This window comes from Clytia hemisphaerica, unplaced genomic scaffold, assembly GCF_902728285.1.
Source record: "Clytia hemisphaerica strain Z4C2 unplaced genomic scaffold, Clytia hemisphaerica genome assembly, whole genome shotgun sequence".
NCBI classification, from domain to species: Eukaryota; Metazoa; Cnidaria; class Hydrozoa; order Leptothecata; family Clytiidae; genus Clytia; species Clytia hemisphaerica.
In genome coordinates, this window is record NW_027104226.1 from 278695 (window position 1) to 288929 (window position 10235).

A 10235-nucleotide genomic window follows, 5' to 3' on the forward strand; every position below is an offset into this window, starting at 1 on the left:
TGTGACCTAGCGGACGAATATGTTTTGATCAATTGTTATCACAGTTCGAAAGCCTTTTTATTACCAAGCAGTCATTTACATTCTATTCTATAGTTGGTTAAACCTATGAGGTCTAAGAAGTGTAATTTGTGTAACTTTTGAGTAGAAAGTTCAAGAAAGAAATGGCAAAAACAGTTTACAAAGCGTGCGCACATTCCTTGGTTGACCCCTACATCAATGACACTTGCTTACATACACATCATATGCTTTTTCAAAAGAACCCTTATCCCGCTTAGAGCATACGTACTTTTGGAATAGGGTCTTGTTTCCTTCACTTTCTTAAGAGATTTAAACCAAAAGATAAATTTTGAATTTTTCGCGAGGACTACCTTTTTTTTATGAAAACATCCAAAAATTTTGAAACCTTCGGATGTTCTTAACTTTTTGAGTTTTAAGCCTAAAAATGTTCTTAACATGTTCTTATTTTCACCATTTTTCGAGTATTTTTGCCCATTTTCCTAAGAAATCGGGTGTTTTTGAGTCCCCAAAGCCTTAAAATGTTCTTAAGATTTTGGCCATCGAAACCTTGTGTTCTTAAAAAAAACGTGTACTTTTCTTGACGACGACGACGACGGATAATCTGTATAAAATAATTTACAGAAAGTTTTGATATAATTGCAGCAATACTGACATTCCTATTGCGCTTCGGCTTATTTTTCTAATCCTCATTGGCTAAAAAAAAAGATTCTCATTTTTTTGGTCAAGGAGACAGGGATGATTAACGGAGAAAAACAGTCAGAGGAAAATGACCAAAACTTCCCCAACAAACCCCATTCCATTGATCTCTCCTTCGCTACTTTAAGGGAAGATTTTTGAAAATCTAGTCTCGTTCAAATTCTCTAACGATAACTTCAAAACTTTTTAGCTTGGTAGATGTGAAAAAAGGTCAGGTTTAACCCAATTTTTATTTTAAGACTTTCATTCACAAAGTTTCTTGAAAAGCTCGTTTTCGGAACTTACTTTAGGCGTACAAACTTTCGCAAGGACGAAAAATCGCGAAATTCACGACAATTACTTTCGCGAATTTAACAGAAAAATATTTTTTCTCGAGCATAACCTTTCACGAATCAAGACGTAAAATTGAGAATTTTCACATGAAAAATTGGCTTAGAGGGACAAATACTTATTGGATTGGCTTGAAACATTTGTCCTTTGACTTATTAGTTTGAAGTTTTACAGATTTTTTATTTTGTCAAGAATTTTTCGCGAGCATAAACTTTCGCGAATGGCCCTTTCTAAAATTTTTTAAGACATTTACTTTCGCGAAAAGGTCCAAAATTCGCGAAAATCGCGAAAGTCTCTGCTCGCGAAAGTTTGTACGCCTAAAGTAATCCTTGCAAAATGCAAATATCTTATTGGTTTTATATTTCGCGTGTTACAAAATTTCGCAGGTACTTAATTTCGCGAAATTTAATACCGTTTAAATTTTTCAAAAATACAAAATCGCGAAATTAAATACACGCGAAAAAATTTCAAAATAGGTCGAAAATCGAAAATACTTATTAGTTACACTTAGTTACTATTTTTGTCACTAGTTTTGTTACTATTTTTGGTATGTTTACACCCATTACGTTGTGTTTCAAGCGAAATCAGTCATTTTATTCCCACTTTTTGAAAATGCCCAATTTAGTGAATCGCGAAATTTAATACACGCGAAAAATTTCCAGAAACTGGCAATCGCGAAATTTAGTACACGCGAAAAACGTTTCCTCGAAAAAATTTCGCGGAATATAATATCAACAAGGTATACGAGAATTTTCCTCCCTTTAAAGTAGTCTTAAATTTAGACTAAAGGGACAATAGTAATAATAGGAACACGAATTCGCATCATATCAGACACCAGAAACAATCTCCTCTCTTGCTTAACATTCACTATCCGTTCATATCAATATTCCTTTTTTCCTATCTCTAGGTCCAAATATCACAGTTTAAAAAATGTTAGAGGCTCTTTTTTTATTTCATTTTCATTGAAAACTCAGCTTTCACACTACTTCCTATTGATAATATTCAGGATTCAGTTCTTCTTCTCATATATGGATATTTAAAATTCAATTCATGTTTTCTCTCCTCTCACATTTTTTTTTTTTTTAGAAATCAGAAAATTTCGAAATTTCTTGCGACCAAAATATTTTTTTATTTTTTGCTTCCAATATAGTATCAAAATTCTCGAATTTAAAGGTTTTATTCCAAAAGATACTTTTGAGAGATAAGTAATCAGTTTTTACTGGTTTTTACGCTTTTTCGCAAAAATGAGGAAAAATCAATTAGGTTGAACCCCATGTTAGAAACATCATAATCAATACCGTGAAAAGCACAGGCCGAAATCATAATACTTTAGGCGTACAAACTTTCGCGAGCAGAAACTTTCGCGAGGACGAAAAATCGCGAAATTCTAGACATTTACTTTCGCGAATTTAACGGAAAAATATTTTTGGCGAGCATAAACTTTCGCGAATCAAGACGTAAAATTGAGAATTTTCACATGAAAAAATGGCTTAGAGACACAAATACTTCTTGGGTTGGCTTGAAACATTTGTCCTTTGACTTGTTAGTCTTTTAACAGGCTAAAAAGTGCCATAAAAGTTACATTTTATTCAAAGTTTGAAGTTTTACAGATTTTCTATTTTGTCAAGAATTTTTCGCGAGCATAAACTTTCGCGAATGGCCCTTCCTAGAATTTTTAAAGACATTTACTTTCGCGAAAAGGGCCAAAATTCGCGAAAATCGCGAAAGTTTCTGCTCGCGAAAGTTTCTACACCTAAAGTATATCGACCTGTGCCGACCAATCCAGATTCTATTCAGCGTGCAATCAACGCAGAGAAAAGTAACAATGACAACAATCCAAGATCTTGGTTCAAAGTTGATATATTTTTTTTTGCGTCGTTGAAAACACAACTCGGAAATGTCATCAACGATTTTTAAAAAGAGTCAGTGATAGAGAATCGTAACATAATGATTTGTCTTCTAAGAAAATCTTCGAAGAAAAGCCTCACGACTTTTTTTCAAAGACTAATCACTTTCATAGTTGTGCAATCTGAATATTTTGATTTGGTTGTCATTCGAACTTCTATTAAGTGACAAAAATAAAAAGAAAGATTGAAAAAATATATGTGAACAAAATAAGTAAATTGGAGGAGTGGCTGCACTTTGATTTAGCAATAATAATTATTGAGGAATAACATGGTCGTTCGGATGATTTTGCTTGTTTCATTGAAAACAATTCAAATAGCCCTCACTACGTTTGGGCTATTTTGAAATGTTTTCGATGAACCTCGGGGTTATTATTCCCAAATAACCCTCCAAACCATGTTATTACTAGTACTTATACCCAAACCCCCGTTATTCCGGCTATTAAGTACCCAAGAGTATGTAACAGACAATAGTCGCACGATTTAAATTTTTAAATACACTCAATTACAAGTCCTTGAAAGCTCTTGTAATTTAAGAACATTCGAAGGGTTTCAACATCAATTATAACTTCATCTTAACATGACCGTTTACCGTTAAAGCATTGTCAATACCGAGTTTATGCATGTGTGTTCTTCAGTGACGAAGACGGTTAGCTTCTGATTTGACTAGATCCTGATTGACTGAGGATGAAGGTAAATCGGCACTTTCACTGTCCTCGATTTTGCGGGTCAACACTCCAAATCGCTTTTGTCACTTTACCGTCCTCAAAAGTGCAAATACATAAACTCGCTAATCTGACAAGACCCGTTTTCAGAGGGTGGGGACATTATCAGCACATGCTACAGAGTACACTAATAAGATTTACGCATTTTGATGGAAAAACATACATTTTGGTTTAACTCACTAAATACACCCCTGCATCTGTGACCCAGGCCAGTGGGATCCACCCCACTGGCCACCCTAGTGAAAAATTCTTCCAAAAAGTGCCCATTTTTCCACCCAACTAGGCAAATCCCACTGGAAAATTGTACTTAAAAAATAACCCCATTGCAAATGATAAAAATAATTCTGTTTTTTAAAAAAAAAACATGTAGGACATTTTGAGTGGGTAATTACTAACAAATTCGCGAAATTAAATTCCGCGAAAACTTCTTCTCGCGAAAATTTCTTCCCTTAAGGTAATAAAAATGATGCATCTCGACTTTTTTTAAACTCCAACAGGGTATAGTAAAAGCGTTATATCTCACTAAAGAATCGTTCGAAATGAAATTTTTACAGTAGAAAGCTGAATAGCTGTGCTTTCAGTTTTTTTAAAAATCATTCAAAACAGATCATAATTTATTTCAAAAGTTGACTTTATTTATTTGAGTATACTTTTTTGCGGAACACACTGTACATAATATGGGAATCCAGGGGAATCATTTAGAAGATTTCTTTTAAAAGAAACTCATTTCAATTACACCTGGAGGTTTCTGGGGAGCTCATCGATAGTAAACATGCATACTGATAAAGTCTAGACATCAGTAATATTTGCTCTTCATCTTTGTTTCTTTCTAAAGTAATTAGATTAACACATACGCGGTAAAATTTATATAATTGGTCGTCAGGGGTTGATATGTTCTTTGAAAACTCAACCTCTGATACTCTGGGCATTGTCATTTCCATTGGAAATAAGACACTTGAAATTTGAAGCTGATTCTTCTCAACGCAAGTACGCGTTCTCAATGTTCATATTTATCCTTCGTTAGTGAACCCTCTGACGTTATTAATGTATTGTGTGTTTGCCTAAGAATTTTCATAAAAAGTGATATTTAGTGATAGCTGTCTAAAGGTCTGAGCTATACCACAACAAACCCAAAAACGTGGGAATTACCATAGTCGGGTTAGTTACAGGTAATATTTTGTCTTATACATGTTTTTTTTTTGTAAGCATAACGCTTATAAGCATATGAAGGCTCAGATTTACCGAATTCCTAAGCATAACATGAGCATATATGTCAGCCTAAAATATTTTCATTTTTATCTGTTTAAAAAAGGTTTGGTAGAGGTCAAGTAAAAAATAAGACATTCCACGGCTAGCTACATTCCACTTCCCCCAAAATCTGAACAAATTTTTACAAAATTTCTGAAATTTCATTAAAAACTTGGCTCGGGGGTGAATCATAAGCATGATTCTTAAGCATATAATAAGCATAAACTATGCCTGGATGCTTTGAGAACTTAAGCATACACGAGCCTGACCAAGGGGCATACACTTGCTTATAAAAAAAAAACATGTAGGACATTTTGAGTGGGTAAGTCTGATTTTTAAGGCAAAATAGAACAGATTTACGCTGTCTCGCCAAAATTAGTTGCCGCCAAAATAAGTTCCCTTAAGGTATTAGTTAAATGTTACTTCAATGGAATCGAAATAATAGACAGATCTCTATGTTATGATTCTCTATCACTGACTCTTTTAAAAAAGCATTGATGACATTTTTTAGTTGTGTTTTCAACGACGCGAATAAAAATATCAACTTTGAACTTGATCCAAGATTTTGGATTGTCGTCATGGTAGACGATGCTATCGTCCGTTTAGAGGATCATTAAACGCGGGAAAATATATATGCGCAAAGTCAGGGCGTCAGGGCGGTTTACGGGAAAAATAGTGGCAGTAGAGCTTTGAAACACTGTAAACACCTCCGCCAATGTCTACTCCGCCCTGAACTAAACTCGCTTTCAAACTTATCCCGCCTCCTGAATTATTCCCTTTTTCAGTGATAATGTGTAGACGATAGGATCGTCTATCGTCATGGTTACTTTCCCCTGTGTTGATTGCGCGCTGAAAAGAATCTCGATTGGTCGGCACAGGTCGGTATATGATTTCGGCATGTACTTTTCACGGTAGTAACCCGATTTTTCCAATTTGATTGTGAAACAACCGGGTCCGAGACACCAGCCTGTTTAAAATAATTGATGATTAAATTTGCCTCGTCAAGATTTGATAACAATGAAAATGATTTTAGCCAAACAAGAGGGGTTGAAAATCAAAATTTTCTCTATCGGCGCAAAGCACGGGTGTACCTCTTTAAAATTAACTAATTCTTAGCCCTTTCATTCTTTAAACCTAGGTTCTATACTCCAAAACTTTGGACAGCCTTTCTCACATGAGCAGATGGATGACCTTTGTCTAAACCATGTTGACTTTTAAACAGTATACCGTTCCAGAGTTGATAAAATTTGATCTCGTTATCCTTTTTCCCAAACCTGGCTAAATTTCTATCAATCAAAGTATAAGATGGATTCATCTGATCAAATGATACTACTACTTAAAAATCAAGTTAGAATCAAACGCTCATTAACACAAAACCAAAAGTTAGCTCAAAGCTCAATGCAAAAAGTTGTCAAAATTTTTCTTACCCCGTTGTAAATTAAGGACATTTTACCACCCCACTCATTAATAATCATATGAATATTTTGCATCCCAGTGAATTTCAAATTGTTAAATTCCAACCCCCCCCCCTCTGGGTGCTCAACACTCACTGGGCACAGAGACAGGGGTGTCTGAATTGTTAAACTGTCATTGAACACACACACAATTACTCTTTAGGGAGTTTGACCATAGACCTTTGCGATCGTTAAATGACCTATTCACTTCTATTTTTTGTTTGTAGGACCATGACCACGACAGCCGATTATCATACAACGATTTTGTGACTGCTGTCACAGAAGAGCCATTATTATTGGAAGCCTTTGGCCCCTGCTTGCCCGATCCTAAGGTATACTAATTGGGCTGTTCCATTAAAAAACCATACAGGGGGTGGACGAACCTTTTCAAGTCAAAAAAAGTTATTGAAAATGTGTCGAAAACTGCGAAATTTGCGAAAGTACCCTTGGAAAGATTCTTTTTATACCTTAAATTGAAGGTGGACAAACTAAAATCAGTCTTTTACCCCGTGGAAATTTTAGAATAACTTTTTACCCCCTTGGAAAAATGAAAAAAGACCCCCTGGAAAATTTTCTCGGATAACCCTCTGGAAATGTTTGTCCACCCCCTGTATGGATATAAAATGAAATGGCCCATTCTATGGTTTGAATCATTCGAGTACACATTTTTAATAATAATAAGAACAAGCTATATTAAAATCCTTAAATGAAAATTTTTTTACGGAAAACACAAATTACCGAATACTCGGAAGAATGAACCGAGTTTGCCGCCTAGAAAAACGGTGTGAAAAATACTCACAAAACGATGTGAAAAATAATCACCGCAAAAATGAAACATAAAAAGGGACTAAAGTCTGTCTCAAATAATTTGCAGCTGAGACAAAAATAGCTGTAACTTTTGTTAGAATTCGAATCAAGTTGCGATTTTGTGCTCATTGAAAAGATATTTGTGAGTGGAATATTATCAAGTAAAAAAAAAAGAAAAATGAAAATGAAAAATGAAGAAGAAAAAAAATTAACTTATTCTAGAAATGTGGTATGATTACCATTTTCACAGGAGTGATTCTTCAATCTTAGATCATCATCACTGTGAAAAGATTTTTCAAAAATATTCATTCAATCAAAAGAAATCAAACAAAAGTTATTGCTGGTTGACTCTATGAAGTAGTAAAAAACGTCAAAAAAACAACTTTGTGTGACAATAATATGGTTTTTTCTATTTTTTTGAATTTTTCTAAATATATAAATCAAACCAATCAAACATTCTGTCAAGAAATGAGAATTTTACGCGAAAAAGTATACTAAACTAAATGTATACTGCCATTATGTTTGACTTGCCAGCTTGGTTTTATTTTATTCTCAAATGGCTGTACCGCAGCACTATCCAAATTTTTCGATTTCGGCGCTTTTGATTGTTATAGAAATTTTGGAATGTTATAGGCAAGTACGGTACATAGTGTCCTCCCTGGATTCAGGGGGGGGAATGGGTTTTGAGGTCAAAAGGACGTATAGGGGGGAAAGAATTTTTTTTGAAGCCAGGGTGGGGGAAAACGAGGGGGGGGGGAATGGAAAATTTTCATTCTAGGCATGGGGTGGGGGGAACTCACCAAAATCAATTCAAAATTTAAAAACATCTGGTTTTATGAGATGATATAGCATAATGCTTAGTTTTATTAATATTATGGTTTAAAAACAACCATCCTTTCCATTTATTCTTGAATTAGAACTACCTTAGGGAAAACAATAAGCGTTAAGTTCATCAAATTACAGCTTTTTAATTTTATGCTTGAGGGGGGGGGACAGAAAAATTTTTGGAGGCAGGGTGGGGAAAAATGAGGGGGGGGAATGGAAAATTTTCATTCTAGGCATGGGGGGAAAGAGACCCTGAAGGACACTATGCGGTACCTCGAACCTTGTGTTACCCCCGTACGTGTTCGAGTTTTGGAGATTCCATTGTAAAGTCTGTTTCGATATAATCTCCATTTTCTGGATTTTTTGAAGTCCTTCTACTTTAATGGGATAAACTTTCGCGGGGATTAAATCTCACGAATTTCGTGGATTTGGGTGTCATCCGCGAAATTCCGCGAAATTAAGTCCCAATGGAAATTTAAAAGGCCTCTTCCGCGAAATATTTCTAAACAAAACTCAAAATATGTCTGACAGTAAAAGTCTCAAAATTGTGAAAACATTGCCACCCAATAGTGTCACCCGCAAAATTTTTGAATTTCGCGGATAGGCCCAACCGTGAAATTCTATCCCATTAAAGTACCTAGTAATATTCCACTCCTGAATATCTTTTCAACGCGTACAAAATCGCTATCTTGTTCGAATTCTACCGGGTGTCCCAAAAAAACTTTACATGTCTTCAAATGCTAATATTTCAACACTTCGAAATTTTAAGGGTTTCTCAAGAGTTCATATTTATATCCTTGTGCGAAATTCCAGGTAAATTTGATTTGTTGTATCATAAACTTTACTTTTTGATGATTTTGATGACGTTGAGCCAAGTCTATCAAAACCATTACCAGGCTGAAATTTGTATAGACTCTATAAACCTGTAATTCGAATTATTTTTCACTTTTTCAGTACGTTGAATCATTCACAAACCAATTTGCTACTAATGAGAAAAATACTGTCTACTAAACAAAAATATCCTTGGCTTGTATATTTTATTTATTTTTTATGTGAAGATCTTGATTGTAATTAATACTTTTGTTGTTGTAAATAAATTAATGATTAAGTAATGATTATATTGAAAAATAAAATCCATCTATTGGGATGATGCCAACCTTTTATTTCATTTAGTCTGTTTGGAAAAAAAGTGGAGCTAAATAATTTATAAGGCATTGTTAACTGAAAGTGCCATAAGATTTGTTCGAGTTTTTAAGAGGCTCGATTTAAAAGAGACTTACTATTGCAAACTCTCACTATTGAATCTTTTAGAAATCCATTAGTCTAAATTGCAGACCTCTACAGATATACTTCCTATATAGCGTCCTACTATCGTCTCACTTGAGCGTCCCACTTAAGCGTCCCACCGTCCCAAGTCCCACTTACCTTAAGGGCAGAAACTTTTGCGTTTTTCGCGATTTTGATCATTTTTCGTGAAAGCTTCTGCCAGGTAAGAAATTAAACCTGAAAGACGCGAAAAATAAACTTTCCTACTCAGTGTTGCACTGTTTGCTAAGTTTTTGTTACCAAACTGTACCAAAAAAGGTAAATTTTATTTTAATTCGCGAAAGTTCTATCTGTGAAATTTCGGCTAAAAGCTAAAACCATAATTCGCTAAATTTCGCGACTTCTTCCCTGAGTATCTAGTATGCCCTTGTTACCACTCGACCACTTTTGCCTCTACGATGGAGCAATCGTGGACGCTTTTTTATAAAATTCGACGTCAATATAATATAAGCGACGAGAAAAGATGGTGGCCAAAAAAATAAACAAATTTGGATGCAGAAAAAAATCTTGTTGAAATGGCAATTTTGTTCGAATACTCATGGCTCCCAAAACGTCGATGAAATAAAATTTCTCTCAAATCTAGAGGAAAAGAGGTTTTACAAAATGTAAAACGAAACGAGATTTTTAATCCTTTACGAGGTATGCAGAATTCCCTTGAAAAAAATGAGATAAATCAGGCCTGATCTTATTCCAACATTAGCAATGTTATTCGATGAAAGGTTCTTGTACTGCAGTTATCTCTCTGCTCTTTCTATTTGACAAATTCATCTCTTTTAACTTTTTATAACCAACCAGTGACACTCGAAGTTCCAATCAACAACAAAAATAAAAATTAAACATTTCGAAGTCTCTCGGAACATTTTCGAATGTTTTGATTCGATTTGTGTATCAAAACTCTCCTT

At 34.6% G+C, this 10235-nt stretch overlaps 1 long non-coding RNA gene across 1 annotated transcript; it reads left to right on the top strand.

Moving 5' to 3' along the window:
* The first annotated feature begins 6571 nt into the window (after window positions 1-6571).
* Window positions 6572-9163, top strand: LOC136815853 (uncharacterized). Its single transcript, XR_010847770.1, has 2 exons — window positions 6572-6707; window positions 8962-9163. It is a non-coding gene; the product is annotated as an uncharacterized lncRNA (long non-coding RNA).
* The last annotated feature ends 1072 nt before the right edge of the window (window positions 9164-10235 follow it).